Here is a 27,753-nt window from a genome sequence, read left to right as displayed (position 1 = left end):
TGTGTCTGCCCAGCATGTCAAAACACCCAATGAATACATGCCTTACTTGCCTTGTCATCCCTCTGCCCTTACCTGTCCTTCACATCATGCTTCTTGAATCAGGTCAACCTTGTGGACCACAGGATCAGGATTGGAGGAGGGAACTCTCCTCTGTTTTTTCTTTTTTCTTTGAGACAGGGTTTCTCTGTGTAGTCCTGGCTGTTCTGGAACTCACTCTGTAAAACAGACTGGACTTGAACTCACAGAGATCTATCCCCCATGCCTCCCGAATGCTAGGATTGCTCCACCATACCTAGCTCATCCCCTTCTCATTCTTTTAATCAGGAAGCTGTGTATTGTGTCCTGGGTACCAGATGACATAAATTGGATGTCATCTATCTGCCACCTTGTGCTCACAGTTGAGTGATAATTGTGTACCCAAATTCCCTCTTCCAAGGTAGGATGTGCTGCCTGACAAAAGAGAAGGCCAGAGAGAGGACAAATATGACCCAGAGGAGAAACTGATTCTTTTTTTCCCTTTCTCTGTTCAACCCCTGCTCTGTGTTGGTCCCTGAGTGGGAATGAGGGCAGTGACTAGACACAGCTCTGGTCGGCAGGAAGCACCCCTGGATGCTCACCCCTGCCTAGTGAGGGTAGGGCTGGGCGTTATGTGTCTGGGTCTCTGTGAATCCTTGTCTGTAGATGACTCTATGTATGTCTGAATAAGGTGGACTGAAGATCATGCCAGGTCCAACTGAAGGCAAAGATGCTCTTTGGACAGAGATGGTGAAGTCTTTCAAAATCCCAGCGCAGGGGTGGGGGTACTGTCCCATTAGACACCTTGTTCTCTCATCAACCTGTGAGGCATGCCTGGTCCTTGGTCTTTCTCCTCTACACACCCCAGCACCCCATAAGCTGCCCTCTGATGGACAGGAACACATTGGTGCCAGGCACAGAGCAGCCTTTGTGTTCCACCATCAGTGGTGATCCATCAGCTCTGACATGACAGCAGGGCGTCCAACCTTAATCCCTACCCCTGCTGTGTGGACATATAGGGGGCCCTGCCCCTACTGTAGCCTCCTCAAGCAGTCGTGCTTTCTCCAGAGGAAGTCCCTAGCCCCTACAGAGGCTTCACACCCAGGCTGTTGGCCTCCCACCCTAACCATCCCAACTTGACTTTGTCCATTTGCATGCTGGGCTGACCTCATTTGCATGGTAGCATCAGGTTTCAAAAATCCCCTTCACCTGCTCCCTGTTCCTTCCCCTTCTGCTCATGGGCCATGGCTGTCCCTACATGTGGCCCTTTCTAGTCCCTACAGATGGGCTGGCCTGGGCTGCCAGGTTGCTTAGCTAAAATCAAGGCAGGTTTCTCAGTCTGGGATCTCATGTGCTTGGGAACAGAGGAGTGAGAAGGTATAGAGAGAGGAGCCTCTGGTCTCTCCAAACAGGACCCACCTTTTGTTTTTCCAGAAAGGTCTCTGAGAATTATTTATTGGGACTTAGTGGGGACTGGGTCTTGGTAATATGGATATGCTTCAGTAAGTATGCATAAATACGGTGTGCAAACCATGATTTATGAGGCAGTCGCTTTTTAGCAGGGTGCGAACAGATCACAGCATTGTAGACCATCAAGCTGCAAGGCTTGATGATTGGCAAGTTCACCTTTCTTCTACACAGAAGGAAACAGAGGCCCAAAAATGGGGCTCGTTCAGGAATGCTGAGGACTCAAGCTAGAGAGGCAGGGATGTCTCTTTCTGGAAGGCCTGATTTTAGAGCCTGAGGCTGAACCCCTGTCTCCCTCTGTGAAGTTGCAAGTGAGGAAGGGTGCAGCATGTGGGTACACGGTCTCTGGGGGAGTGTGGGGCCACATGTCTGTGGATATTGGGAGAATTCAGGGGGACCTTCGGGGAAGCTGTTACAGAGAGAGGAGAATGAGAAGAGAGGCTGGGGCCATGGGACAAGAGGTTTGGAGGCAGATGGGACCAGAGCTTAGAGCTGGGGCGGGGAGAGGCGCTGGCCTTTGGACCACATTGTTTCCATAAAGGCGAAGCATCAGGTAACCACTGGGAAATCCCATCCCTGACTGGAATCTGGAGCTCAGAGCCAGTATCACCCTTCAAGAATCTTTGGCTTTGGGGTGGGGAAAGCGGCAGACCTGGAGGTGGGTCCCAGGAGACTTGGAGTCAAGGAGAGGTGGTTGTTGGAAACAGGGCTCAGTAGGTCACATGACAATGTGAATCAAGGACCTGGCTCCTGCTGGACCTTTGGGAACAGGATGAAGATTGTGCTGCATCCCCATCACAGTGGCTCTTAATTCTTAGTTGGGGCAAAAGCTGTCAGGAATTTAAGAGGAGTGGATGGATAAGGAAACAGAGGCAAGGCATGATGCTGTCTCGTCCTCTCTCTGGTTCTGAGTTTGCCTACCTGTGAACCAAGATGCTGGACCCAATGGTACAAACAAATGGCTTTCCCCTCAACTCATCATGTAGACCTGGAGGAAGTGCCAGGGAACGTAAGAGAAATCAGGATAGTAAACTCACACTTGTTGAGAGCAGACAGGGAGTGGGACTTCGCACTCTGCCTCGAACACCTTGTTGATTCAAGTTCTTTCTAACTCCCTGTCTTAGGAAGTTAGACCCTTCTGGGTCTGAAATGGGGGGTTGCAAGGAGTACCCTTAGTTAATACCCTTAGTAAGCGGCTAAATTAAAAACGTTGTGTCCCCGGGAGTGGCTAGAGGTAAGCCACTTCCAACAAGAGCTGCCCCTGTTTATCCCACGGTATAAAAATGCCTGCAGTGGAAACAGGAGGCTAGAAACACCATGGAGAGAGAACGTCCTGCTTAGCGTGGAAATCTCTGTTAGGGTCAGCAACATGCCCCTTTCCCCAGGGCTTCCCAGTCTGCTGGATGATGAGCACCTGATGACATGCTCTCTCTGCTTCTTGCTACCTGTTCTTTTACTCTTGTTTTCTGAATAGACAATAAACTCTTTCTTTTAAAACTGGAAGAAGTGGATGCATAGACCATGCTCTGCATGGAACATGGACTTGAGGTTGGAAGGCATTGTTTTACTTCTTTGTTTTTTGTGGTTGCTGTTGATTGTTTAGTTTTGTGGTTCTGGGCACAGAAGCCAAGGCCTTGGCATACACACTAGGCAAGTGCTCCAGCGCTGAGCTCCACTCCCAGCTGGAAAAGTGCTCTGTAGGTTGTTTGAAGCAGTGATCCACTGGGCTCAGACAGGACAGGTTTCTTTAGGGTATTTTGTCCAAAATTCACTTTTTCTCCTGTGTGCATCCTCACTAGAGCTGTGGGGCATTCGTTCTTCACACTCACCTCTGGCTTAGCCCCCCCTTGCTTGTCCCCCTTCCCTGCTGGCCACCCCCGACATGGCTTCAGAAGCCATAGCATGCCACCCCACCCCCTCCACTCCCCAAACTGCTTCTATTTCTGCCTCTTTGACAAGTTGTGACATATTTGGGAGCAGCTGCTGCCTGGGTGGAGATGTCTCTGCTTTCTCCTGGCTCTGTCCGCTGCCCCATCCCTCTGCCGACAGCAACCCAGAATGCATCTTACATTATCTTCTTGGCAACACAGATACTAGCTTTCCTCTAGATTTCTGCAGGACTTCCCAGGGCTCCAGAGTGATCCAAGAGAGTCTTTGGCAAAGAAAGCCAGTGGGGGTAGAATCTTTTCTGTCAGCTCTAGAGTGTTGTGGTTTGCGGCAAATTTCTTCCACACTGGGCTTCACCCTTCTGTATTTAAGATGGAGGTGATGACTAATGTCTTCCCTGCTAATTTGTCACTGTGGAGACTAGGGGAAGTCTTCCATTACTCTTCTCTGCTCTAAAGAGGTCTTTCTCTGCTACCCTTTCTTCTGAGCTAATGGATGTGCTGGAACCTCTTCTATCACAAAAATCCCTCAGCTGCGGCTCTGCACTGGCCTTCCCTTCCTCCCCATTTCTAGAAAGAGGTGGTAACATTTCCTCCCCTGCCATTCACTTGCCTGCTCAATGGCTTCTACCTCCCCTGGATCACTAAGACTACTCCTCCCAGGCCAAGCAGAGACCCTTATCAGACTTGGTCTGCACCGCACTAGATTGCTTTGTTGCATCTGGCTGTGTGGACCATGCCATTCTTGAAACCTCTTTCTTTCTGCCCCTATAACCCTCCATCTTTGGTTCTCCTCATCTTATCTCTTGCTCTCTTCTTTCCTGCCTTGTCTGTCCTCTTCTGGCTCTTCCACAAACCACTTTTTAGGAGGACCACTCTATTCCTGCTCTTTTCTACTGTGTCTCTTGGCAATCTCATTCTCTTATCTAGGCTTCAGCGACCATGTGAAAAAATGACTTGTGACTGTGAGCTGCTCCTGGCTGTGATGGGCTGGTGGCTCCTGCTTCTCTGCTTCCTTGAGTCACAGATGACAGATGCATGGGTTTGGTTCACGGCTCCACTTGGCTGTCTTACAGGCTTCTAAAGTTAAATATTTCCTCCACTCCAGTTTCGCCTTTATTGCTAAATGATGTCACCACTCACCAAAAAAATTCTCTTCACTTTATAATCCACTCACGTTCAATAAGTTTCATCTTAGCAATTCCTTGATTCACGTAGGACTAGGAATCAATTTTCACTAACCAGAATAAGAAGTCTCACTGAAAACATGGACGTTTGGCAGAGCTCACAGCAGGGATATGCCATAGTAATAAAGTAAAGGGAACTCCACATCTGCCTTCCACAGGTACAAAGGCAAGGCTAGGCACAGCTCCTTGATACAGCAGTGGCATGAGTAAGGCCCTGCTTTGACCCCTGACACATAGGAAAGTCACGAAACAAGCCTCGAAGGCTTTTAAAGTCATGTGATTGCTTGTGAAATAATATCCAGTAGTCTTTAAATCGTTGTAATAAAATCTAATGACCAGCACTCAGGGGCAGAGGCAGGCATATCTCTGTGAGTTTGAGGCCAGCCTGGGTTACAGAGTGAGTACATATCTACACAGGGAAATCCTGTCTTGAAAAACCAAAAAATAAAATAAAATAAAATAAAATAATATAAAATAATATAAAAAAATAAAATAAAATAATATAAAAAATAAAATAAAATAAAATAAAATAAAATAAAATAAAAACCTAACAATCAGATGTGTGAAGTTCTCAGTGGTGATCATTCTATCAACAGTAGTTGACAGTGGGGGCTGGAGAGATGGCTCAGTGGTTAAGAGCACTTGCTGCTTTAGCAGAGGACTCCGATCCACTCCCAGCTCCCACACAGCAGCTCACAACACCCTTCTCTAGTGTCTATGGGCATAACATGGGTGTGTATGGTGCACATACAGACAAGCCAGCAAAACACTCACACACATGAAACTAGAAAACAAAATAAAAAGCAGCAGACAACAAAGAAGCAAGGAAAACAATGTGATCCCCTAGAAGAAGAACCAGTTCATCCAAACACATCCAGAGATGACAGAGGTGGTAAATTAGCGCTCAGGCCCCTTAGAATAGCTGTTATAAATGTGCTTGATATGCTCAAAGATTTAAAAGCATGAACACAATGAACAGACAGTTCTGGAGGCTAAATTTGAAAGCAGGGTTCCAGTATGGCAAATTCCCATGGGGGCTTCCTTTTTCTTGTTATATTATAAAATGACTGCTTTCATGCTGCTGTGGCCTGTCCTTGGTGTGTTCAGGGAGTCCTCCCTCCCTTTTTCCCTCCTTCCCTCCTTGGTCCTTTTCTCTTTCTTCACTGTCTCTATGTAGTCTAAGCTGACCTTGAATTCTTGATTCTTTTGCTGTAGGCTCTTCTGTGTGATGGGCTTAAACGGGTGCCACTATACCTGGTTGGTGTCTTTTCCTCTGAGAGTAGTAATACCATCGGATCAGGCTCCACCCGCATTACCTAATTGTGTCTCAAAGACCCCATCTATAAATCCTATTATACTGAGGTTAAGGATTCAACTTGAATTTTTTGAGGGGCATATGAATCAGTCACTCCATAATAGATTAGTGTATGGTTAGCCACTGGAAAAAAAAAGGTTTACTGAAAAGGAACACAAAACAGTGAAACAGGAAAAGAGGCTAAAGAGCCAAACCAAACAAAAAAAAAGAGCTTCAATGTTCTATGAGAAATACCATACCAAGTAGATTTACATGTATGTAACTGAGTCCCAGAAAGGGAAAGAGAAAATTGGAAGAGAAAAGTGAAAATTTTAAGGTTGATGAAAATTGCAAATTGATATATCTAAAGCATTCAATAAACCCCTGAAAGAATTATCACAAAGAAAACCACACTGAGACGCATCACAATTAAATTGCTAAAATCCAGTTATTAAGAGAAAAATGTAAATACCTACCTGGAGAAACAAAGATGCATTTCATATGGAGGAACAAAAATGAATAATGACTGCCAATTTCTTATTAACTGCTAGGAAGGCCAGAACATTTAAAAAAGCTGAAAGAAAAGAAAACAAGTCAACCAAATTCTGTCTACAGTGAAAACAGCTTTCAAGGGTGGTGATGGGATGAGAACTTTTTCAGCCAAGAGAAGTTGGCAAGGGGCTGGAGAAATGGCTCAGCCATTACAGGCCAGGCTCACAACCATAAATCTAAGAGAAGTCAGCAGGGTTTGTCACCAGCAGATCTTTACTACAAGAAATGTTCCAGGGAGTTTCCTGAGAAGAAGAAATTGACTTAAAAAAAAGTAGAGACTTAAATATACCTAAGGGAAATGAAGAAAAGTGGTAAATATAAATGAATAAATATATGGAAAGGCTATTTTCCTTGACATTAAAATTCATTTAAAATATAGTTACTTATTTAAAACAAAATAATAATGATGCATTAAGGTGTTTATTATATATGCATATATATATATATACACAAAAAAAATATATAATAATAATACAAAGATAGAGGTGGGCATTGGAGGTATACTGTGATTGCATTTCTCCATTCCATATGAAGGGGTAACAGGTGAGAGTAGACTGTGACAAGTTAGAGATACGTGTTGCTGACACTAGAGCAGCTACTCAAAAGAGCCAGAGGTAGACAGCTAATGAGCTTGTGCTGAAGATGCAGAAGGGTGTTTAAAATAGCTCACCTAGGATAGGAAGAGGAGGAGAAGACAAGTTAAAAACAGTTTGTGAGACAGTAAACCTAATCTCATGTATAAGTGCACAAATACAAGAGAGTGGATTTGAAAGAGCAAGCTCCAACTTTGGGCTGTCCGTAAGAAACTATGGTAAATAAGTAGATGGGATGAGAGTAAGCGGACAGGAAAACTTATACAATGAAAACACCATTTTGAAGAGAATGGTGGCTTTATTACTATGAGATGAAAAGCGATTTGAGAATGAGGTTCTGTTGGGTGTTATGGTGGACTGTGAAATGTCCTTCATGGGTTCCTGTGTTTGAATTCTCAGTCCCCAGAGGTGGTGCTGGGTGGGAAATCATGGAGCCTTTGAAGATGCTAGCTGCAGGCCACTAGGGGTGGGCATTGAGGGTATAGCCATGCTCTGCTTCTGGTCCTCTTTCTGGCTACTAATCCTTGAAGATGTGTGCCATGCTGGCTTCACACTTCACTGCCATGCATCCCATGGTGCCCTCCCCAGAATGATGGACTGATGTCTCTTGAAACATAAGCCAAAATAAAGCCTTCCTCCATTAAGTTGCTCCTACTTGGCCACAGTAACGCTAATTCACTATCCTCAACACACCAGGGATAAAGAGGCACATTACGTAACAATAAAGAGATCCATTTATCAGTAGGATTTGATGGTCCTGTATCAGTCTCAATGGCCTTCAACATCCATGAAACAAAAACCAAAAGGAGAAATACTATGTTCCAGTGCTCCTCCAGTAATTGACGGAGCAAGTAGCTGAAGCAAATGTGGAAACAGAGGGCTTAAATAACTCTGTCTGTTTTATCAATTGATATTTGTAGGATGTTCTACCCAACAATAACAGAATACTCTTTTTCCCCAAATGCACATGGAACATTCTTCAAGATCGTATGCTGGGCCAAAAAACACGTATCGATAAAATTTAAATATTCATGATGATAAATCCATGTCCTGATCACAATAGGATGAAATAGGAATTGTGCTAAACCGTGTCTCATTTGATTTTTCCTGATTGATGCAAGCAATGTGATGGGTTGTGGTCCGTAGGTGCAGACACTCAAATCAGCATCAAGCCGAAGCTCAGCTGGGACTGCTGATTCCACCCTCAGCTGCCCTGGAGAGGGTGCCCATGGGAGCTGCAGTGAGTTGGGGATCCCAATGACTGATTGGTAGGTACCAGGTCCCCAGCTCCATTCCCGGGCCTGTACTCCACCAGCTCCCCAAGGAGAGAAAGGCTCCTAGTGGCTGTGCCTCGGGTCCTCCCCACAGCGAGGGCCCATGTTTGTTAGGCGAGCTTCCTCTTGCCATCTCACTGGCTTTCTGAGGTGTTACATCCAATTTTTTCTCTGTCATCTTGGCCTTCCTCCTCCAGGGTCTTACCCACTGCTTTTGTTCCTGGCTGCCCATTTTCAGCTCAGCAGGCTTGCTTTTCCAGACAGGATCTGAGAACCCTAATTCTGGGACCTTGAGCTTCAAGTGAGAGCTGAGACACCAGGCACCTCAGGTAGCCTTCCCAGCTCAAACCGCCCCTGGCTACCTGGAGTCCAGCAGAGTGGAGCCAGAGTGTTTGCCTGCTGGCCAACCCTGGGCAGTGCCTCCCTTTATCTTTATTTTGCTTGAGAGACTCTTGAGCCAGACTGCTTGAGCTGAAATAATAGGCATGTCCCACCCTTCCTGGCTGGTTTCCTTATTAGTAAGTCCAACTTCTCCTGCCCTGTCCTCCTTCAGATGGGACAGTCCTAAAGCTGTTGTCAGCCTTGGATCTTTCTGGTGAGAGGGACTGTGTTTTCTTTAAAGAGTGGGTGGTCCTGATGGCAGGCATATGTCTCCTCAAATAGACAGGGACTGCCTCTCTCACTGGGCTCTGAATTATCTTGCTTGGCACTTCCTGGGAAGCTAGGCAGGAACATAGGGGGAGGCTGCAGAAGGCTCTGCCCTGGGAGAGGAGCCATGGATCCTAGACAGAGGTCTCTATGCAGGGCAGGCGAGCAGACCACACTAAGCAGCTCCCACACAAGCCATGACGCTGTGCCAGGGGCTCTTCCCCCCCCAGGAACAGCTAACCCGGAGCGCTCTCCCATGACCTATCTTACTCCTCTGCAGGAGACATGCTGAGTGGCTCCATGGCATTGGAAAGCCAGATGCCATGGAGCCCTGGCTCTGCCACTTGCTAGCTGAGTGACCTTTTTATTTAATATGTTGGAACCTTGTCTCCTCACAGGCCAAACACTAACCAGAGAACCTGTTTCCCTAGGGTATCATGTGCTCTGTGAATGCAGGCTGAATGGAAGAATCCATATCTGTTTCCTTTCTTTGGGGGAATTTGGGAGTGGTCTAACAATCCTTTGATAAATTCTAGTGTCTGTGGGAGGGACAGGTCATTGACATGACATTTAGTTCATTCTCAGCTTTTAATCCATCCCAGGCACACACTTAAATAAGTTCCCAAAATGGAACCCTTGGTAATGCATTCCTGAACTCTGGTCATGAGAAAATCCCATCCAGTGTCACAACCGCCCCCATGGCAAAGACAGGCATGTCTTTCCTTTGACTCTTCCGCAGCTGGAATGGGGGCTGTGGCATAACTCCCTGGGTCTGGATCTCTGATCCAGCTCTGTCATTAACTGGCTCTGTGACCTTGGGAAGAATTGGAGGCTGATATTATTGAGTGAACCTTACTGCTTGCTGCTGACTACGTTAGATGTTTCTTTTAAACACTACTTCACTCACACCTTGCGAAATATCTGTGGGGTAGATAGCAGGCTGCCCTTTTACAAAGGAGAAAGCTAAGGATCAGAGAGCTTTAGACACTTGTACCAAATCCCACAGCTACTAAGGACTGCATGGAGAGCTCCCTGAGGCCACAACCTCATTCTCCTGCACAGTGGAATTCTCCAGGGTCCACAGTTTCCTGGTCTGTAGATTAAGAAGACTGTATTCAGTGTTCTAGAAGGTTCTTGCAGCATATTTATGGAAAGATCTCTGGAAATTTCTGCTCATTTTCTTGGCTCAGCCTCCTTACACTTTCCCAGTCTTCCCTTTGTCTCTCCTAGGCCCTCTCTGCCACCCTCTCCAGCGAGTCACTGTGAGACCAAATGTTTCTCTGGAGTCTGGGCAGTCCATCTGCTGCGTTCCCTGCATAGCTGGCTGTGGGAACACTGCGTTCCACCCTCCTGACCCTGAAGTCTGGAGTGTTTTCCCCAAGCCTCCTTGCTTATCTGCATTCCCTTCCTATAAGAGACTTAGGTGGCCGGTGGCAAGGCCTGCTGGCCTCTTGAAAACAGATGGGCTCCTGACATTAGGTGGAGGGGGGGGGCTGTACTTGCTTCCTAGGCTTGCAGAAGGAGTTCTCACAGCCAAGCATTCACACTCTCTCCCTGTCTCCCTGCAGCCCCGACTTCATCTTCTTGGCCTAGCTTTGGCACCCTTAGCCTGTGAATTGCTGATCTTCCAACACCAGGTGTCTGGCTTTCCAAGTCCCAGTCTGTTTGTCATGCTCCTGCACTGTATGCAGGCTTCTAGAAGGAGCTGCTTCTCTCTTGGCAAGAGAGACACTCACACTTCCTGGTGCAAGGGTGGAGAGCAATGGTTTCTGGAAATCTTAAACCTGGAGTTAACTGTATTCTCCATCTAGTGTCACATGATAGGTGCTGGGAAGTCATGGAAAGTACCCAGGGCTCATCACAGGCTGCATGGGGGTAGGGGACAGTGACAGTGTGACATCTTCCCATGTCATCAGCAACAGCTATGTCACCATTTAGGGCTTTCCTGTTTACTGGAATTGAGGGTAAGTGCTTTAGACACATTGGCTAGTTCCCAAGGTGAGTCAATGAGTTAGATTTCATTATTATTTTCAGACTGAGAGTCATGGCTTGCAAGTTTGCTGATGGTGCTAATGGAAGATTGAACCCATGCTTCAGCCCAGCCTGGCTTCCTTTAAGCCAGTGGTTCTTAACCTGTCATGACCCTGTTGGGGGTCAAATGGCCCTTTTACAGGGGTCACCTAAGACCATTGGAAAGCACAGACATTTATATCACAAGTCATAACAGTAGCAAAATTACAGTTATGAAATAACAAAAAAATAATTTTATGGTTGGGGATCAGTACAACATGAGGAACTGTATTAGAGGGTTGAAGTGTTAGGAAGGATGGGAACCGTGGTTCTAGGCAATGACAGTCCTCCTTATTGAGGTATTCTGCTTCAGACCTTGGACAGCCTTGGTGACTAGCTTATTTTCAGAGTGTATATGCAGTAGGCAATAGGCAAGTGCACATTGTAGATATTCAATGCACATTTATGAATTAGCTGAGCTCAGTGATGGAGTCTATATCAAAACAAGTCCCTTTCGTGTTACCCAGAGGAGTTTCGGGGCCATTTCACAGTAGCCTTCTTTCTGCTCTTGATCTTAGGGAATTCCTGCTTGGGACCTTGGTGATACTCACCAAGTAGGAAAATTGAGGCTGTCATTCAGAGTGGCACAGAATGGTACTAAGAGGGTCAGGGACCAGTGCCTCGATCTTTAGGAGATGCCACGTCAAAGGCAGATGAACTGATCAAGTTCTTGGGGTTTTCTTTGTTCTGAGGTGGGTAGTCTTCCGAGTAGTGAATTTCTGAACATTCCATCCCCCATGAGAGGAGGAGCCTGGTACCAGAGCCTGCAGCCCCAGGGGTGGGTGTAGAACTGGTGGAACCTCACCTCCTGCCCCATGTTGCTGTGAACTTAGCCTGGAGCAGATGGCATCTCCCAGCTTGCTCTTCTTTGGCTTTGCTCTAGCTGGCTGTCTCAGCAAGGCTTGGCTCCTGGCCTTGGAGTTTGATAGCCAACCTCTGGTCTTTGACACCTTAAGTTATCCCCCTACACTCACCTGTTAAGCACAGCGAAATCACAGATGCATAAATCATCAGAGCTGGGAGATATCTTAAACCAACTGTCTCATTTTAACAAGGAGAAAGTGAGAACTGGTTAGGGAGTGCCTTGCCTAAGGCAACAGATGGCAGAGTGGAGTGAGCCATATTGGACTTCAGCAGTTGGCCTGCCTTGTCCTTAAGAGCCAGGAAATGTCTGATGCCTTCCACAAGTAATTAGATTGCCTCTACCTGGATGACGGTTGCATATGAGCTCTCTCTCTCTCTCTCTCTCTCTCCCTTCCTCCCTCCTTTTCCCTCCTCCTCTCTTCTTTCTGTACTTTTCTAAGAGCCAGATCTTTGTTTCTACCCCACCCCAATTAAAGCTTTTCCAATTAAACTGCAGAGGATCTTGCCTCTGTTAGGTGGCAAGAGGCAAATGGGACATGGTGGAGGATATCTGGGCTCTTGGCTGCTTCTCCTTCCTATACAGAGCAGGCAGGGAGCCTCATGCTTACAGCTATGAGGCCCGGCTTTGGTTACTCACTCCCAATAAGCCTTAGGGGTTTTTTTTTTTTTTCATTTTGGAAGCAAGGATAATAAGGCACTTGGCTTGGTGCCTGGCATACCACTAGCTAATAGAATGTTAACCATTATTTATTATTGGTGGAACTGTAAATATTCCTGAAGTTAGTGGTTCTGTGCAGGACTTCCCAGCCTGAAGGACTGACCTCAGGCTCTATGACATTTCCATGTAGTATCTGCCCCACACCCCTGCCATCACCCCTCCCACATTCTAGGGGACCTCGTGGAGGTCTTAGCACAACCCTGGATCAAACCATTGTCAGCCAAACCTCTTGCAGTTCACAGATCTCGACTGCCACGACTCATAAATAACCTCAAGGCCACCTGTCTATGAAACTCCAATAGTCAGACCCAAAGCAAACGTTCCCCAGATCCCTGCCACTATCCATCCTTGTCTCAGTCTGTTTCTGGCAGGATTTTTGTTTTTCTCTACTTTAAGATATAAAGCTCTTGTTTGCACGCTTTCTGTGTGCAGACGCTTCATCACAGCAGATGTGGAGGAAGTCTCCCGGGAACACTTCTCCGGGAAGGAAGTGCCCATTTAAAGAAATTGCATAGAAGTGAAGTGCTCCCTCCTCAGCCCATGGCGCTGGCAGGGTGGCAGCTGCAAGGTAGGTACAAAGTGCCCAGAAAATGTGAGAGTCTGTGAGGCAAGGACCACACACAGCAAAGGGCCCAGAAACTGGCCTTCTGAGTCCCCAAAGCCAAGAGACTCTTCAGCCCCATTGGGAGAGAGGATGAGAATCCCTGGGCTCTTTCTTCTCCATCACTTTACCTGCTAAGCAAGCATACCCGTAACCAGTCCTGTGTGCCTTGGACCCTCTCAACCTGTCAAAGAGACAATTAGTTGATTCAAATGGCTGTAGGCTGTAGACCGAGTTTGTTACCCTTCAAATTCATAGGCTGACTCATCACCCCAGAGTGATGGAATTTGAGGGGAGAGCTTGAGAGGTAATTAGGGTTACATACGATGATGAGGGTGAGGCCTTCAGGATGAGATTAATGCCCTAATAAGTAGGGACACTAGGGGGCTTGCTCTCTCTGCATGTGTACACAGAGAGAAGGTTGTGTGGAGAACAGCAAGCAGTTCCCAGGCCTTACCGTGACTTCAGCATGCAGGCATGATGATGCTCAATTCCAGGCTGCAGCACTATGAGAAAGATAATTTCTGTTGCTTAAGTGTCCCAGTTGCTGGTATTTTGTTATGGCAGTGTGAGGTGACTAATAACTCCAGAAGTCAAATAGTCAGGTCACACAATGTTCTTAGTATGCTCTCTTAGGGGCTTCCTGAAACCAGTGCTGATGACAGTAGCTATTCCATTAGTGAAGCCTAATGTGGAGGCAGCTATGCTTTTGTTCCATGTTGAGCCACCCCAACAAAAATCAACTAAGAAGAAAGGGATGTTTATAAATACAGTACACAACATAACAAGTCAATAATAATCTTGGCTAACTAAACCTTTTCCTTGCTATTCCTAGATACCTAGGAGAAACTGTTTCTGTGGGGAAAGAATAATGTGCAGGTTGGAGGAGGCGAGTTCTTTCTCAAAATGGAGGGCCATGATCCAAAGGAAGCAGAAGAGGTGAAGAAGCTGTTTATTGGTGGTCTGAGCTTTGAAACCACAGATAGCTTAAGAGAACATTCTGAGAAATGAGGTACACTAACAGTCTGTGTGGTAATGAGAGCTCTCTAAACAAAACGTTCCAGGGGCTTTGGTTCTGTGGCCTACTCTTGTGTGAAGAGGTGGATGCTGCAATGTGTGCCCAGCCTCACACGGTGGATGGGCATGTGGTGGAACCACAGAGAGCCGTTTCTGGAGAGGATTCTGTGAGCCTGGTGCCCATTTAATGGTAAAGAAAATTTTTGTTGGTGGTATTAAAGAAGATTCAGAAGAATAAAATCTGAGAGACTGCTTTAAAATGTCTTTATGGCAAGATTGAAGCCATAAATTATGGAAGACAGGCAGACTGGAAAAAAGATTGGATTTGCTTTTGTAACTTTTGATGATCATGACACGGTTGATAAAATTGTTGTGCAAAAATACCACACTATTAATGGGCATAACTGTGAAGTGGTAAAGGCCCTTTCTAAACAAGAGATGCAGTCTGCCGGCTCGCAGAGAGGTCATGGAGGTGGATCTGGTGACTTTATGGGTCGTGGTGGGAACTTTGGAGGTGGTGGAGGTAACTTTGATCGTGGTGGAAGAGGAGGCTGTGGTGGTGGAGGGGGTGGTAGTTACGGAGGTGGTGATGGTGGATATAATGGATTTGGAGGTGACGGTGGCAACTATGGTAGTGGCCCTGGTTACAATAGTAGAGGATATGGTGGTGATGGACCAAGATATGGAATCCAAGATGGTGGTTATGGTAGAGGAGGAAGAGGATATGATGGTTACAGCGAAGGAGGAAATTTTTGTGGAGGTAACCATGGTGGTGGTGGGAGCTATATTGACAAGAAATTATAGTGGACAACAGCAATTGAATTATGGACCCAGGAAGGGGCTAGCTTTGGTGGAAGAAGCTCAGGCAGTCCCTATGGTGATGGCTATGGATCTGCTCATGGAAGTGGTAGATATGGTAGCAGAAGGTTTTTAAAAAACAGCAGGAAAGGCTACAGTTCTTAGCAGGAGAGAGAGCGAGGATCTGTCAGGAAAGCTGCAGGTTACTTTGAGACAGTCGTCCCAAATGCATTAGAGGAACTGTAAAAATATGCCACAGGAGAAATGATGATCCATAGTCAGAAAAGTTACTGCAGCTTAAACAGGAAGCCCTGTTTGTTCAGGACTGTCATAGCCACAGTTTGCAAAAAGTGCAGCTATTGATTACTGCAATGTAGTGTCAATCAGATGTACATTCCTGAGGTCTTTTATCTGTTGTAGCTTTGTCTTTCTTTTCATTACATCAGGTATATTGCCCTGTAAATTGTGGTAGTAGTACCAGGAATAAAAAATTAAGGATTTAAAAAAGAGAGAGAGTAATGTACGTTCAGGTTTCCATCCATGAGGCAGAGAAGGCATGCAGCTCATATGATGGTGGATGGGAGGCAGAGCAGAGCAGCAACAGGCTAGACTCTGGCAACCTCAGCCCCCAAGGGTGCACCCCAGTGATGGGCTTCCTCCAGAGTGGTCCCACGCTCCACTTTCTAATAGCATATTCAAAGTCTGAGCCTATCAATGGCCTAAACCACTCATTAGGTCAAAAAGTTCTCATGATCTAATCATCTGAGGAAATGCCCTCCTGAACATGGCCAGAGATATGCCTTATTTCTTAGGCATTTCCCAGTCAAGTAGACACTCAGGACTGAGCATCCCAGCACATATTCTGAACCACTCAGTCTGAGAAAGGGTCCAGCACCATTGCTTTTGAGTAATTCTCTCCTGTTCCCCTGTGAGTGGAGGTGACTCAGTTAATTTTGTGCTTATGATTCTTTTATAAGATTGCCCCATTTTTATCTCCGAATGGTGTATTTTTCAGTTGATGTGTTTTTAAATAATTTATTATGGAATCAAAATGTGTTTTCTTTTATGACTAGCCTCTTTCATCTGTGCTGTGTGTTACAATAATTTTCTTATCTATATTCGGTGATAAGTTCTCTGAAGGGAATGACCCCACAATTACTAAATTTTGCAATTTTTTTCCAATTTTAGAGAGTTGGACACTATTGTTTCAGTGAGTATTCAGTTTCAAGCTGCCCAATTTCCTGAATGGAAGAATTATCTAGCATCTGTGTGTTGGAGTAGAAGTGCTTGGGCCCAGAGATGTTGCTAGATTATGCAGACATTGTCTCCCAAAGTGACTGCAGCAATTTATAATACACACTTTTGTGTGTGCATGTGTATGGTGTGACCAAGTATGTACACATGCATGTATCTACGCTCATGCCTGGAAGCCCAAGAGGACATAGAATGCCCTCCCTTAGCCCTCTTTGCCTTGTGCTAGAGCTACAGGCGCTCTCATGGAACCTGGAGCTCACCAGTTTTGATCTAGCTGGCGGCCAGCAAGCCTCAGTTGCCCTCTTGTCTCCACCCGTACCAGTTTTGGGGCTACAGATATGTGCAGCTGTCTGACTTTTCATGGCTGATGGGGATCCAAACTCAAGTCCTCTTTCCTGCTGAGGTGTCTTCCTGCCCTGATGACCCTATTGATTGTGATTTTGTCAGACTTATAGTTTAATTTGTCATTGTTTCTTTGAGATGGGGTCTCTGTATTTAGTTAGCCCTGGCTAGCTTGGAACTTGATGTGTAGACAAGGCTGGCTTCGTACTCACAGAGATGAGACCTGGCTGCCTGTGCTTTGAGAGCACTGGGATTAAAGCATGCGCTATCTTTCCTGGCCCTGACTTAGATCTTTGCTCTTGTTATTTATCCAAAGGGACTAAAGTAACTTCTTGGTTAATGTCTGGATGTTCTTCTAGCCAAGCTTTTGCTTGGATGCTCATTGGTCATGGAGATTTTTCTCTGAAATCCATTTTAAGATATTTTGTTTATTTTTATTGGGTCAAACTTTCTGTCACTGTAGAAATACCTAAGATAATGAAACTTAAGCGGAGGAAAGCTTTATTCCAGCTCCTTGTCCAGGTTTTGCTTTCTATAGCTGTGACAAAACACCATGACCAAAGGTAGCGTTGGCAGGAAAGTGTTTATTGGCTTACACATTCCAATTCTAGTCCATTGCTGAGGGAATTCAGACCAGGGACTCAATTAGTAACAGAAACCACAAAAACCGTGGAGGGAGGCTGCCTCCCTAAGGCTTAGCTTGCTCAGCCTGCTTTCTCAGATCACCCATGACCATCTGCCCAGGGATGATGCCACCCATCGTAGACTGGGCCCTGTCACATCAATCACTAATCAAAATGCCCCATAGACTTGCTTCCAGCCAATCTGGTGGAAGCTTCAATTAAGCTTCCTTCTTTCTGGGTGAAAACTCCATGTCAGGTGGACAAAAACAACTAACCAATACACCCATGGTCGTAGTCTGTGGCTTTGGGCTCCACTGTTTGGGTGCTTGTCGCAAGGCAGAACATCATAGCATGGAATGTTAGCAGCTTTTCTTGTAGCTCTGACAAACTCCTAGCAAAGGAAGTTTAAGGAGGGAAGGGTCACTGTGGCTGGCTCGCAGTTTGAAGGTATGGTCTGTCACGGAGGAGGAGGAGGTCACATTGCATTCATAGTAAGGAAGCAGAGAGAGGTACTCAGGTCCGTTTCATTTAGTTTGGAACCCAGGTCTACAGGATAATGCTGCCCACAGTCATGGCAGCTTCATTGCTTAGGCATAGAGATAAAAATAGGTTTTTAATAATAATTTTATGTAAGTGCTAAATGAGCCTGCAAGTTTTATACACTATACATTATACCTTATACATTATTTAGAAACATTATGTTAACAGTCATGTTGTTAGTTAACACCAAGATTTTCCTTCCACATTTTTAACCCCATTTTTCTTCATCTTTGATTTTCAAAAATGTTTTATTTTTTATTTTTTATTTTTTTATTTAATCAGTATGTATATGTGAATCTGGCCTATCACTCTTTGGCTATTGCTTTGAGTCAGGGTCTCTCCTGAGTTCGAGGCCCCTGTTTTCTCCTCTAGGCTGAAAGCCGGCAAGCTCTAGTCGTCCTTCTCCGTCTCTGTACGCTTGAAACTGTAGTTCCAGGGTGCTGCGGTCTGAGCTCTGCTCCTCATGATTGTACAGCAGGTGCTCTTACCTGCAGAGCCATCTATTCAGCCCCCTTTTTACATTTCTCTTTTTTCTTTCTTTGAGACAAGGTCTCAGTTATGTAACCCTGGCCAGCCGGGGACTCACTTTGTAGGTCAGGCTGGCCTACAACTTCACAAAAATCTACCTGCCTCTGCTCTGCAAGTGCTGGAATTAAAGGCACATGCCACATTTCATTACATTTTTATGCATTTTAATTTTGTATCCCTTTATTGCACTGCTTCTGGCCCTAGTGTAGTGTTGAAACCTCAGTAGCAGATAGTCGTATTTATACCTGCTCTCTGAGGAGAAATCTTTGTGTATTTTACTACTAAGCAAGATACTTGGTGTTGCTTTAATAGAGAGATTTTAAAAAATCCGATTAATGGAATTCTTTTCTAGCCCCACTTTACAGTGAATTTACCTTATAAGTGAGATTTGCAGGAGGAGGGCTAGAGAGATGGCTCAGCAGTTAAGAGCACAGGCTGCTCTTCCAGAGGACCCAAGTTCAATTCCCAGCGTCCACATGGCAGCTCATAACTGTCTGTAACTTCTTGACACCCTCACACAGACCTATATGTAGGCAAAACACCAATGTACATAAACAAACAAACAAACAAACAAATAAATAAATAACCAAGGACCTGAGTTTGGTTTCCAGCATCCACATCAGGTGACTCAGATCCACCTGTAACTCCACCTTCACGGGAGCCAAGGCCTCTGGGCACTATAGTAATGTGTGCAAAGGTACACATAATTAAAAATAATAAAATAGATATCTTAAAAAGAAATTTGGGCTTTTAATCTCAGCACTAGGGAGGCGGAGGCAGGCGCATCTCTGTGAGTTTGAGGTCTACAGAGAGCGTTCGAGGTCTACAGTTCGAGGTCTGGTCTACAGAGAGAGTTCCAGGACAGCCAGGGCTACTTAGAGAAACCTATCTTGAAAAAACAAAAACAGAAAAAAAGATAGAAATTTGGATAGTATCAAATAATTTTTCTATACATGTTGATATCATGCCTTTTTTGTTTTGTTCTTTGCTGTGTATTATCATGAGTGCATTGGTTTTTAAATGTTGAATTATGTTCATAAATGACTTTTATGATTTTTACCTTATGTATCACTGTGTTTAATTAGTTGATATTATATCTAGGATTTTAAATATGTGAAGGCAAGAGATTGATGTGTGATTTTCTTTTATTCCAACGTTTTAGTATTGTGAATAGGCTATTCTCATAATATAAATTTGGAAGTGTTCTTCATTAGCTTGGGGAATTTGTTAATCAGGTTGGTGCTCTGTCCTTCCTTAACTATTCAGAAGACTCCACTTAGGAACCCTGGTGGTGCTGGAGTTTTGGTGGTGATGTTTTTTGTTTTGTTTTGGAAAGAGGATCTCGTTCTCCAGACTGGCATTGCAATCCATGTATAGCCGAGGGTGACCTTGAGCTCCTGGTCCTCCAGCCTGCACTCCTGAGTGCTGAGAGTACACCTTGCATGTCTGGCTACTGTGCTGTTTTCTTTGTGAGATTTTTTTTCCTGACATTTGTTTCTTTTCTAGACACAGAGCAAACCATCATTTCTCTTTTCATTAGTGTTGATGCTGGGAATGGAAGTTGAGCTGGCTGCAAGAGCAGCGTGAGCGCTGTCCCCTGTGCACTCTCCCCAGCCCTGGTTACATCACTTTTTAATAAAAGGGTAAGCTTGCCCCACCTCCCTGGTATGCCTTCCATTGTGTTATGAAGCTGCAAGAAGGCCCTCACCAAGTACAACCCCTCACTCTTGGGCTTCTTAGTCTCCAGAGCATAGTAAATAACCCGTTTATAATTTGCCCAGTCTGTGGTGATCCACCACAGCAGCAGCAGCTGGACTAAAGCACTCCTCAGAGGTCAGAATGTGCTCCGTGGCTCACCAGGCTTGTGGGCGCGTGAGCGATGCTCCGTGGTAAGTGCCCAGTGTGCGCTCGAAAAGCTCACAGCGCAGGTGGTGAGTTTAGAGTTTGGGTCAGGATTGCTCGCTGTCCTACTCAGCGTTTCTCTAGACCTTGTAGGATTTATGCCACTGTTCACATTAGGGTATAATAACGGCATGGATCTTAAGTCTACATGTATTATAAGTTTTAGATATCTGTGATAGGTCTGCATGTACAATAGGTTTCGTAGGACAACACCATGACTCAAAGCAACTAGGGGAGGAAAGGGTTTATTTTATCTTACAGTTTACAGTCCACCCTCCAGAGAAGTCAGGGCAGGAATTCAAGGCAATAACTGATGCAGAGACCATCAGGAATGCTGCGCACTGGCCTGCTTCCCTGGTTTGCTCAGTCTGTTTCTTATATAAGCCAGGAGCACCCACAATGAGCTGAGCCTGCCCACATGCATCATTAATCAAGAAAATGTACCACAGGCTTGCCCACAGAGCCAGTCTGATGGGGATATTTTCTCAACTAATATTTTCTCTTCCCAATGGTTCTAACCTTTGCCAAACTTACATACAAATTAATCAGCAAAGTCACCTACTGAGAGAGCTATGGCAAAATTTCTAACTACAGTTGTATCGTTGATCTGTTCATTTGAGAGGACAGGTGCTTATTGTATTTCAAGGCTGTATTAGTGATACATGAACACAACATTTTAAAAATCTTCTGTTGAATTTATCTTTTTAATTTCTGTTCACCTCTTTATTGAATTTCAAGAATTACTTTGTCTGATATTACTATCTCTACACCAGCTTGCTTCCCCACCCCTCTCTCTTTGACAGGGTCTTACTATGTAGCCCTGGCTGGCTTAGAACTTACTGTTTAGACCAACTTGGTCTCAAACTCACAAATATCCACCTACCTCTGCCTCTGAAATGCTGTGCTGGCCTCCCAACTTTCTTTTGATTAGTATTTGTATGGTATAATTTATAGTGTTGGGCTATATATTATTTATTATTATTTGCCCTATGATTATCACGGCAGTAATAGGATGCAGACACCTGTTAGAGTTTATAATTGCCTTATTTACCTTGGGCTGGGCAGACATTTCACCTATTCTGTCTCAATAACCTCACCATTCATCTCCCAGCTCCCATCTAATGCCATCCGCCTTAATCATCCTTATCTGGGTTACCTTCCATCTAAAATCTTATGAATACTTGCTTGTTTTTTTTCATTTGGGCCTTTCCACACCATTATTGGAGTCCTTCCTCCCAGTCCACATGGTTTCTTCTCCACACTAACCTATCTTGGTATCCTCCTTCCTCCTCTCTTCCTGTCCATCTGTTTCCCAAGATTCTCTTGAACCCAAAGCCAGAGAACCTTAGCCACGCCTACACCATTCTGCCATTTTAGGCCTTTAATCAACCAATCAGGTAGAATGTCTTAGGCAGGTTTACACAAGAAGGCTAGATGGTTTATCAAGGCAGTAACCAGATCTTGAGGGCCAGATCAAATTAGCATCAAAATGCAAGCATCAGACCAACTCCCAACATTTTTTGAACTTATTTAAAATTTTTTTTCTTTATTATATATACAGTGTTTTGCCTGCATCTAAACATACATATTCCTGCATGCCAGAAGAGGGCACCAGACCTCATTACAGATGGTTGTGAGAACCATGTGGTTGCTGGGAATTGAACTCAGGACCTCTAGGAAGAGCAGACAATGCTCTTAACCTCTGAACCATCTCTCCAGCTCCTTTCTTTGAACTTATAAAGTGTATCACTTAGCATTTAAAAAGTTGATCTTTGTTTGAAACATTTGATTCGTTATTATTCAGTTACAGATATGACGTTAAACTCTATCATATTACTATATGTATTCTATTTCTCCTGTAGGTACCAAATTTCTTGTTTTCTTTTTAATCAGTTTATTCTATTATTCTTTCTTGCATATGTCTTATCAGTATTGTGTTATTTTATTCTCTTGATTATGGTATGCTCACACCTTTAGCTTACTCTACCTTCAGCTAATGTTTGTATTTGTCACTTTGTGTCGCTGTGACAGAAAGCTCACTTAAAGAAGGAAACATTTGTTTTGATACATGGCCTCAGAGGGTCTCAGTCCCTCATAGAAAGGAAGGCATTGTGGAGCTCCTCACAGCATACAGCAGACTTCTACACAGCTAGATGTACAGGTTGATCACTGGGGCAAGGGCCAGGCCCAGGGAGCAGTCCACAGCCTTCACAGGCCTGCCCGTAGGGATGCGCCTCCTCCAGCTAGCCACCTCTCCCAAAGATTCTTTATCTCCTTTCTACACTGTAACTTACTGGAGGACAAACCTTCAAAACATGGACCTCTCCCCATCTCCCACCTTCACCAGAGGGTGTGCATTTCAGATTTAAGCCACAATGGTTTTAATGCTTCTCAAACAAAGGGATAAAGATCTCTTGCCACTTCATGTACCCCTTCTTATGCCATTATCATGTATCTTATGTCTACGTGTACATACATGAAGCCACACGGGATGTATTTGTTTTTAGATAGACATTAGGAAATTTTGGCCTGAGGTAGTCATGAACACTCAGGAGCTGAAAGCTTGGCCCACAGCAGCAGAAACAGGCAGCAACATTAAAGGACCAGTACTCTGGGGGAGCTGTGTGGGACAAATGCTTCTCTCTGCCCCAGGAGCAGAGAGTAAACAGAGGATAAACAGCCTCTGAGTGGCTCTGGAGTGTATGACGCTGGTGAGAGAAAGGACAAGAAATCTGGACCAACCCACAGGCCCCGTGGCCAGCTCACCATGGCAACAGCTTCCAAGACATGACTTTTTCACGGGCACTCTTTGTGAAGATGTGACTATATTTTATTCCTCTTGGTCTTGGATGTCTTAGCCTGCTCCACCAGCTTCCATATTAGACTGTTACCTTTTCTTCTCAAGTATACTTTAAGTGTTGGTCTGTTAGGGATAAACGTTAATTACTTTGGAGATCGTTAAACTGAATCTTTTAAGGTTATTTTGTTTGCCGTTTGTTCTTTTCTGTTTATGGTTACTGTAGTCAGCATTTTAAAAATTTATTGTATTTTATGTGTGTTTGCCTATATGAGTACTATGTGCCTGTGCATGCCCATGGAGACAGATGCCCTGGAGCTAGAGTTACAGGCAATTATGAGCCAAACCTGGGTCTTCTGCAAGAACAAGATTTCTTAACTACTGAGCCATCTCCCCAGCCCCGTGTTCTCCAGCCTCGTGTTCTGTTCATGTTGTGCACTTTGAAGATGCCATTTTATTTCTTAGGCTGTCAATGTCTTTTCTCTTGACAAGTTACCGGACAGTCTTACTCTCTCACAATATCTGGCTTCCTGTTCTTAAGAATCCCCCTCCATCTGGGTTCTTAGTCTCACTACACTGTACCTAGGTATTTAGGTGGGAGGGCATCACAGATATTCTTGAACCTATGATTTCAATTTTGGAACATTAGATATCTCCAAATCCTGCATCTATTTTGTCTTCTCCTCTTATACTCCTATTACCTGTGTGTTTGCTGGGCTTTTAGCCATGTCCCTCACATATTTATCACTATGTATTCTATTATTCTATTTATATTTTGGTGTATGTGTGGTGTGTGTGTGTGTGTGTGTGTGTGTGTACAGGCCTGAGGACAATCATGGGTTATTTCCCTTGGGAGCTTTTTACCTTGTTTTTGTTTTTCAGACAACATTTTTCCATCGTCCCGGAGCATGCCAAGCAGGCTGGCTAGCCAGCTTGTGAGCCTAGGAACCCCCTCTTGCCTCCACTTCTAAAGCATAATGACTACAGATGTGTGCCATATGCTTGGCTTTTTTACTTTGATTCCTGGGCCTTGAACTCAAGTTCTCACGTTTGAGCAGCAAACTCTACCTGCTGAGCTATCTGTCTCCCTAGGCTCCTCACTATAGATCTGAATATTTTATATTGGTTCATATTCTAGTTTGACAGTCTTCTCTCTCACTGTGTTTGCGAGTAAACCCTCAAGTGAGTGTTGCATCAAGAGGCCCTGTCATGTGACTGACCTGTGCATCTAGTTGGTATACAAGTATGCCGAGAAGGTCCCACAATAATGACATCACGCTAGTGATGCAGCCTCTAGAGCACATCCCCATCTGAGCGATGCATGTTGGGCACTTTGTGAAGGTCCCACGATGATGATGACATCACCTTAGTGATATGGCCTTTAAAACACCTTCCCATCTGAGTGATGCATCTTGGGCACTTTTCTCTCTGGCTGCCTTTTAGTATCTTCTCTTCTTGATATTTAAAATTTCAGACATCTTGGACATATCCCTGTGGTATCTTAGGTACTGTTTTTTATTTACACTGCTCCTCAGGTTAGCAGACTGTATCACTAGTTACCTCTTTTTCTGTTCTGAGAAATTTCCAATCGTTTACTTTTCACCTATTGCCTCTGCCCTGTAACACTCTTTAGTTTCCTAGAAGCCAGTGTTATTTTTCTTTTGTTATTCTATCTCCTTGCCTTTCTGACCTGTATTCTGGGAAATTTATATTTGTCTTTTAGTAAAAGAATGATCAATTCAGCTTATCCTACTTCATTATGAAAATATTTTAGTTGGGAAAATGCAACATCAATCAGAAAAGGATGAGATCATAAATGTCAGCCTGACAATTTCTTGATTAACATGTCTATTAATTTTTTTTTGTGTGTATGAGTGTTTGCCTGCATATATGTGTTTGTACCTACAGAAGCCAGATGCTGGATGCCCTGTGAGCTGGAGCTCACAGAAGGTGTGAGGCCAGGTCATCCAGGCTCTCTGCAATAGTGAGTACCTTAACTCCTGAGCCATCCCTCCAGGAGCCTCCTTCCTTCCCTCCTCCTCCTTCTCCTTCCTTCTTTCCTTCCTTCCTTTCTTCTAATCAGTCTCACTATGTAGACCACACTGGCCTTGAACTCACAGAGATCCATCTGTTTCTGCCTTCCAAATGCTGTTATCAGAGGTGTGAACCACTACACTAGGTCTTGACAATTAAGTATAAAGCAAATACCCAAGTCACTACCTGAGTAATAATAATAATAATAATAATAATAATAATAATAATAATAATCGCCAACAGCCCCAAAGCCTATTACATGGTGTTTCCTCTCTTGACCCCTAATTTTCTTCACCAGAGGAAACCCTAATGCAGTGGTCCTCAGCCTTTCTAATACTGCATCCCTTTAATACATTTCTCATGTTGTAGTGACCTCCAACCATAAAACTACTTTTGCTGCTACTTCATAACTGCAATTTTGCTACTGTTATGATCATAATGTAAATATCTGTGTTTTCCGGTGGTCTTAGGCAACCCCTGTGAAAGGGTCATTCAACTCACAAATGGGCTGGGACCCACAGGTTGAGAACCACTGCCCTAATGGTCATCTAATCATTTATTTCCTCCTTGACGGTAATTCAATCAGCTGTTCCAATTATGTTTGCTTATATTGTGTCTGTGTTTTGGGTCTGCTTCTTTTATTTAACATTATTTTTAAAAAGGCTAACCCACATTTACACCCATGTTTCATCGGTTTTTTTTTTAACTGCAAAGTATTGTGTTACCTGATTGTTATAATTTATCATGAAAAAAAACTTTTTATTGATTCTTTGTGAATTTCACATCATGTACCCCAATCCGGCTCATCTCCGCATCCCCTCAAAGCCACCCTTCACCCTTGCAACTTCCCCCCAAATAAAAAACACACAAACAAACAAACAACAACAACAACAACAACACAGCATAGACAACATCTCATTGTGGAAGCTGTAGTATGTCACAGGGTGTCTCTCAGTATAACCCTGTCCAAACATCTTCACTTGTAAATGTTCATTGCAATGAGTCATTGGTCTGGTTCAAGATCTATCTCTGGCTTCTGTTACATCATCAATATTGCATGCTCATCGGTTCTCCTCCGAGCTATCTTGTTGCTGCTATGTGTCATGAAGATCTTGCAGCTTTGGATCAGCAGGACTGGCCCTTTCATGCGTCCCAGCTGTTTGCAGATGATATAGATTTTGGGCTGGGCCAATTCACAGCCCTGGATCTAGGCCTAGGTGGTAGCTGAGCTGGTCAACCCACCAGCTCTCCCTTACCTGCATCATAAAGGTGAGTTCTCTAGCACAGCTCTGGCTAGACCACCCAGTGTCACCATCGGCAGGAGGCAGGGTCAGTTCTCCTGTGCTCATGCCCTCAGGGTTGGCTCACCTACACTCAAGCCTCCAGAGCCAGCCCCTCTGAGCTGACCAGTCAAGGTACAAACCCCACTCTCCAAAGTGCTGCTTCCCATGAGGGGCAGGGCCAGCTCTCTTGCTCCCATGACCCCAGAGTTAATTTTCCTGACTGCTGCAGGTGGTGAGGGGTGAAACAGGGAGGGCATCACCCCCACACTCACACTACCTCACAGCAGACAAGTGGCAGGGCCAGCTCTCCCTCACTCTGACCTTGGGGCTGGCTCACCCACTACCCCTTGGCCAGGGCCAGCACTACTGTGGTGCCCAGGCAGGTGCCAGGCCTGCTCTCCCGAGTGCTGCAACTGTTGAGGGGCTATCATGACCTTGGGGCCAGCTCTCCAGTCTGCTGAAGGTGGTGAGGAGTAAGGGGGGGGGGAGCCATCGCTCCTATATCCACACCACTTCACAGCAGAAGAATGGCAAGACCAGTTCTTCCTTGATAGCACCTTCAGGATTGGCTCACTGTCCCCCTGCTACCAGGATCAGCTCTGCTGTGCTGCACAGCTGAGGTAGAGGGCCTTCGCTCCTGAGTGCTGCAACTGGTGAGGGGCAAGACTAGCATTTCTGAGCTCATGACCCTGTGGGCAGCTTTCCTGACTGCTGGAGGGGGTGAGGAGTGGGGGTGGGTGAGGGGTCATCACCTCTGCCCCCATGCCACCCCACAGCTGATGAGTGTCAGGGTCAGCTCTCCCATACTCATGCCCCTGGGGCCAACTCACCCCCAACCCCACCACCAGGCTCAACTCCACTATGCTGCCTGGGTGAGGTACAGGGCCCACTATTCCCAGTGCTGCCATGGCTGAGAGATTCGGCAGGCTCTCCAGAGTGCCACATCCAATGAGGGACAGGGTCAGTTCTACACAGCCGACACATGGACAGCCATGTGGTCCTTGGTGGCCTTCCTGACCAGAGACATTCCCATGGTCTCTAGTGGAATATGAGCCATGGACCTTGATGTGGACCCCTGGGGCTGCACCGCCATGGACTCAGACATGGCCTTTAGCAGCAGTTCAGGCTTGGACCCTCACCATGGCCTCAGATGCCGGGGCTCACCACTCACACAGGCTACTTCACTCCACCCTCAAGTCTCCAGATCTAGCTCCCTTCATAATGCTCACGCTGCTCCACTTCTCTTTCCCTCCTGTCTGTCCACCACATACTTGCACATTGTGATGGCTCCTGCTGCAGGCTGGCCATGCAGTTGGAGGGCCCCTGAGTGACCTCCTCCATCCATGCTGTGGTGGCAAGCAGGTGTCTATGGCCCATCTGTACCGTGCACTGGAAGGCAGGGTGGTTCAAAGGTCTCTGTCTTCCTCCTCCTGCGTTGTGCCACCTGGATTTGATTTGATTTGATT

General features: G+C 45.3%; 1 pseudogene; it reads left to right on the top strand.

The window, feature by feature from the left end:
• Nucleotides 1–14,204: 14,204 nt before the first annotated feature.
• LOC129669734 (heterogeneous nuclear ribonucleoprotein A3-like) lies at nucleotides 14,205–15,149 on the top strand (annotated as a pseudogene).
• Nucleotides 15,150–27,753: the final 12,604 nt, after the last annotated feature.

The sequence above is a fragment of the Psammomys obesus genome, unplaced genomic scaffold (assembly GCF_907164565.1).
Source record: "Psammomys obesus unplaced genomic scaffold, mPsaObe1.curated_primary_1811, whole genome shotgun sequence".
NCBI lineage: Eukaryota > Metazoa > Chordata > Mammalia > Rodentia > Muridae > Psammomys > Psammomys obesus.
The sequence above is the reverse complement of the archived record's forward strand: the minus strand, read 5'-3'. Positions and strand labels throughout refer to the sequence as shown.